This window comes from Juglans regia, chromosome 8, assembly GCF_001411555.2.
Source record: "Juglans regia cultivar Chandler chromosome 8, Walnut 2.0, whole genome shotgun sequence".
NCBI classification, from domain to species: domain Eukaryota; kingdom Viridiplantae; phylum Streptophyta; class Magnoliopsida; order Fagales; family Juglandaceae; genus Juglans; species Juglans regia.
The window spans coordinates 8653612-8659611 of NC_049908.1; positions in this window are offsets into that span (position 1 = coordinate 8653612).

Consider the following 6000-nt stretch of genomic DNA (forward strand, 5'->3'; position numbering starts at 1 on the left):
TCTCCCTCTTGCAGAAATCGACTTTCCCTCTCGTAGAAACTTGCGCGGCACCTCCACATTCTGCCCCACCATCAGATTGCGGACTCTGTAAGGGTTTTGAGCCGTCATGGCTTGGAAGTGGTCAGCCCCTGGTATGTGTCGTTAGCAAGGATGAAGTAGATCTCAAATGTATTGTTCAACCTGTAGGATGTGTTGTACTGAGAGTAAGGACCCGAACAGGAGCAATTTTTATGGGGACAAGGATTTAGGTGTCGGTGGGAATGGTGCCGAAGCTGGAGACGTTGTTGGCCTAGGCAATGAGATCGGGTTGGGTGCCTAGGAGCAAGCCGATGGCCGCCGGAGAGTCATAAGGAGGATTGGATCGGAAGGTGAGATAGGCTTGGCACAAGGATTGGAAACTGTTGCATGCAAAGCCACGCATGAAATTGGGGTGCTCGTCGCAATCGAGCTGCTTGTTGTCCATGTAGATTTGTTGGCCTCGTACAAAGGAGAGTTGGGGTTGTCTCCACAGCAACTCATGAGTCATTCGGCTTGTAAGTCATATTTAAAAACAGAAAAGCTGTTGGACGGAGGCACCTATAAAGTGGGAATAACGGAGACAAATAGAGAGGTGACACATAGGCCTTCCTCAGTTGTTAATGTGGGGACGCATACAGGGTATCAATAGAAACGCTGCCCGAATCAGCCCAATCATCTTTATCTCTCCCTCGAAATCGATTTTCTCTCTCCTTCGGTAATTCCTTTGATCAACTCTCCCTCTCTCTCCTTCGATCGACTCTCCCTCTCGCAGAAATCAACTTTCTCTCTCGTAGAAACTTGCGCGGCTTTCTCTCTCTCTCTCTCTCTCTCTCCTTCGATCTCTCACGGGATATTCCTCCCGAAATCAATCGGTCGGTTCTCTCTCTCTCTCTCTCCTTCCCTCTCACTCCTTTGAGTCAGTTCAGTCTCCTTTGATATCCTTCGATCTCCCTCACGAAAACACTCACAACAGTCGGGCACCTCATTCTTCGGTGGAGTCAAGGGAGGGTTAGGGTTTTCATGTTTTTTCAAGCAAGCAATGATAAAACCCTACAAAATTAAAATTTTGAAAATTAGGGATTTCTGAAAAATAAAATCATGAGAAATACACTTCTAATCTATTGTTAGGAGAAGAAAACATGAACAATGAAATCCAAAATATAATTACCTTGAATCTGAGTTTTGTTTTCGGATTGAGAGAGCCAACATGACCCAAAGTTTGGGTTTCAATTTCTCAAGAATCTGGGTGGCTTCTATGTTCTTCAGTGAGGGCTTGGTGGCTTTCTTTCGAAGATGGAGGGAAGTGAGAGATGGAGATGGAGGTATTGTCTTTTGGATTGAGTAAGAGAGCAAAGAGAGAGGGAGCAGATTTTTGGGATAATGCCTTTGGATGTATCTTTCAGAGATGGAGATTGAGAGAACAGAGAGAGGGAGCATGGTTTTTCATCTTCAACAAAGAGAGTGAGAGAGTAGAGAGAGAGGGGGAGGGGAGAATCGAGAGGCAAATAGAAAGTTTGATATGCTGTTTATGCGGGGTATAATTTAGTCATGTGCTCCTTACGTGTCAGCGCACTACTGGTCTCCGTTATTCTCAATTTATAGGTGTCTCCGGTCTAAAGTTATTCTCATTTAAAAAATATAGAAAAATACATTGACGCAAAAGAAGGCACTAAGGGTACTCAGTCAAGCGTTTGGTGTTACGTAGGATTTGGGGTATCAGTCTTTGCAACCTATTGAATATTGACTCGCGGAGCACATGAGAAAGTGGAAAAAATAAGGCATCAGCCACAACTGATTCCAAAGGAACGCGTGCAATAATGATATTAGCCTTGGACCGGAGCCAAAGTCGTAGGGATTATTGGGAAGTACTTCGATGTCTCCTTTCTTCCAAATATTCATTTACCGACCTGTCAATCCACCTTGAAAATTGATCTATGGCCGAGGAGAGTAAAAATAGGTTTAAGAATTTTGTCATAGGGGATACCCACTTTATGAACGATTCAACATCTCACTTTCAAGGGAATCCTAGTTTGTTTTATACATCTGAGTGCATGACTTCAACTTGCACATCAGTATGGGTGGACTTACTCCCCACGTACGACATGCATGGCTTCAGCTATTGAAGATATGAATTCATGGTAGAATTTGTCCAATATTTGCGTCTGTGGTGTCAAGAAACCAGCACATGCAGACAGTACATCAAAATGAAACATAATTTTACCTTTAGCAGAGAACTATGGGGATTAGCATTCCATAAAAAGGTGAGCAAGAAATTATTTGGTTTCTGGGTTTGGATGTGTGGGAAGAGATTATAGTCATGAGATAAAGCATGCGTGTATACATTAGTCATGAACATAGGAAGATCAACAAGGTTACCGATTCCCTGGCTAAGTCAGGAGCCAGTGGATATACTCATCAATATTTTCAGTTTCATGATTCTCTTAAGGAAGTTAGAGGCTTATTAGTGGTAGAAAAAGCTGGTTTACCTGTGAATTGAGATGGAGATATTAATGGTTTTTTGCTTTGCCTATAATTTTGTATTCTGATTTAGCTCCCACCCTGAGTAAGTTATGAAATGATAATGCTCTTTCTATTGGTGCAAAAAAAAAAAAAAAAGTTTATGGGTAGCAAAAAATATGTCCAGCATACAAATACATCAGCAGATGGTTAATCAAACTAGCGTTTGCAGTTGCACTACCTGCTAAGTAATAGAGCTGCCGCATATGAGCTAGAAGCAAGATTGCAACCTAAAGAAAATGCAACAACAAGACAATTAGTACGAGAATCAGAAGATGTTCTCGAATGCTATTGTTGTTGATTGAAATGAATTGCATGCCCCCCACCCCCACAAACACTTTCCAAGAATCTGATAAACTGATTTCTTCAACATGTTTAGTTGCGTTGATATTTGATTAGATATGAACTGTTTCCTTCATGTCAAAATACGATGTCACTGATTTTAGTGATAAAAGGTTGTCTATATACTTGAGATTCAACAGAGAAAGTGAAGTAGCTTTTTTTTTATGGAAAAGTCTTCTTATAAGCGATTTCGCGCACCAAATTGCGCACCAATATTAAATGTTTTTTTTTTGTTTTTTGAGAAACAAGAAACTTCATCCATTATGATGAAACATAGTGTAATACAGTACATAAGACAAACAAACTTAACAACTATATTAAGCCCGTAGGCTAGTTTCAGCATCAACTTCCAAACTGGCTTGAATAAAATCTGGAGGATGAAACCACCATTGAAGAGTATTCTCCATCACCCTTGCATGCCTGGCCAATTTATGTGCTATCCCATTTCCCTGCCGTCCAACATGTAAAACATCATAAGATTGGAATTGAGATAACAACAGCTTAATCTCTCTAATGATAGGGCTGTAACTAAACGAAGTTGATTGAATGGCTTCAACTACAACAAATGAATCTCCCTCCAAGATCAAGTGGGAAATTCCCAAGTGAGAAATAAATTGTAAGGCCCTTAAGGCTGCGATAGCCTCAACATCTTCTACCAACAGTATGCCTTCTTCCAATCTAGACATGGCCATAATCATACTTCCGTTGTCATCCCTCAAAACAGCACCCACTCCAGACTTTAATTCCTGATAAAAGATGGCTCCATCAAAGTTTAGCTTCAACTGTCCACTTGGAGGAGGTTGCCAACACAACAAAGTTTGAGGCTGCACCACTTGCATGCATTGCCGAGCCAGCAAAAAACAATCAACATAAGAAAAGCAACCCTTCACAACATCACTGACTGTATCTAAACATTTCTGAAAAATCTTCAAATTCCTAAACTTCCAAATTCCCCAAGAAGCAATAGTAAAGCAAGAAATAGCACTGGGATCATGTAAATCCAAAATAGCCTCAACCAAGCTGTCAAATCAAGAATAAGAATTCAAAAGATGAAGATATTTTCCAAAATATTTCCCCCACACACTAGAACTGCTGGGACAATTACAAAGTGTAAGAAACACATCCTCAAAAGCAACATGGCATAACTCACACATAGTAGAATCTACTATTCGACGATAATGCAATTGATTTTTTGTGGGTAAGCCATTAGTACAAGCTTTCCACAAAGAATTCTTAACTTTTTAGGAAGATTCATATGCCAAATATTCTTCCAAAAAGAGTATTCAAGCCTACAAGAGAACTACTTTCAGCAACAGTAGAACTTCTCAACTGAAGCACTAAATGGTAGGCAGACCTCACACTAAACTGGCCATTACGCGTGCAACCCCACACCATTTTATCAACAGGCCAATGAGGAAATAAAGGAATGTTAAGAATCTCCAAAACTTCAAAAGGAAGAAATACCTGATGCAACAAATCAGTTTTCCATCTTCCTGGCAAAGACGAGTCTATTAGATCGCTAACACATGCATCAGCATTGAAGCCATTACCAATGGTGATTATTCTCCTATTAGGAGAGTTCGGCAACCAATTATCCTTCCAAATCTTCACATGTTCACCATTTGCAATGCGCCACAGATGACCAGCTTGAGTAATAGGTCGAGACTCAAAGATACTGCGCCACACATAAAAAGGATTAGAGCCAATAGAGGAAGATAAAAAATCACAATGTGGGAAATATTTAGCCTTGAAAACCCGGTAAAACAAAGAATTAGTATGGGTTTGCAAACGCCACCCTTGTTTTGCTAAAAGAGCCAAGTTAAAAGCTTCCAGATCCCGGAAACCCATCCCTCCAAAAAATTTAGACACAAGTGTTTCCAGCTCATCCAATGAATCTTCCTCGTTTGCTCTCGTTGTCCCCACCAAAACCGAGCAATCATTTCCTCCAAATCACTACATAAACCCTTTGGAATTTTAAAACAACTCATTGCATATGTGGGGATGGCTTGAACAACTGCTTTGATGAAGATTTCACGACCAGCTTGTGACAAAAGTTTCTCTTTCCAGCCTTGTAACTTCGCCCATACCTTCTCTTTAACATTTCGAAAAGTGCTTAGTTTTGACTTGCTTACAAATGAGGGAAGTCCAAGATATCTATCATGAGAATGGATAGAATTGACTCCCCAAAGTTCCTGAATGGCAGTCCTTACTCCTCCATCCACATTTCGGCTAAATAATAACTCAGTTTTCTACATATTTAACAATTGCCCTGATGCAGCCCCATAAAGATTCAAAATATTTTGCAAATGCACATTTTCTGCTACTGAAGCTCGACAAAAAACAATGCTATCATCAGCAAATAATAAATGACTAATCCATAGAGCTCTATTGCAAACACGAACCCCTCTCATCAAATGACTTGATTCAGCCTGCTGCAACATTGAAGACAAAGCCTCATCGTATAAAACAAATAAGTATGGAGAAAGTGGACAGCCTTGTCGTAAACCACGAGTCGGAATAATTAAATCTGAAGGAATACCATTAATAAGAACCTTATACGAAGCTGTAGAGATACACATCATAAGTAGCCGAATAAAATTAGGAGCAAACTGCATCTTAGACAAAATCTACTCTAAGAACACTCATTCCACCCTATTATAAGCCTTACTCATGTCTAATTTAATTGACATACAACCTGTTTTGCCCATTTTTCTTCTCTGTATAGCATCTACAATCTCATAAGCCACCAAAACATTGTCCGTGATAAGACGACTGGGGATAAAAGCACATTGAGATGGTGATATAACAGAAGGGAGCACAAGCTTCAAACGGTTGGCTAAAACCTTAGCAATGATTTTATAAACCACATTACATAAGCTGATGGGCCTATAATCCTTAATAAACACAGGCTGTCTTTTCTTCGGAATTAACACAATATGGGTTAAATTCAAATCAGTAGGCATAATACCAGTATTTAAGACCTATAACACCATACCCAATACTTTCCCACCCACCACATGCCAATACTTTTGAAAAAATAATGGCGGCATCCCATCCGGACCCGGGGCTTTTTGAGCTTGCATCTGAAATACTGCACTTCTAAACTCAATATCAGTGAAAGGC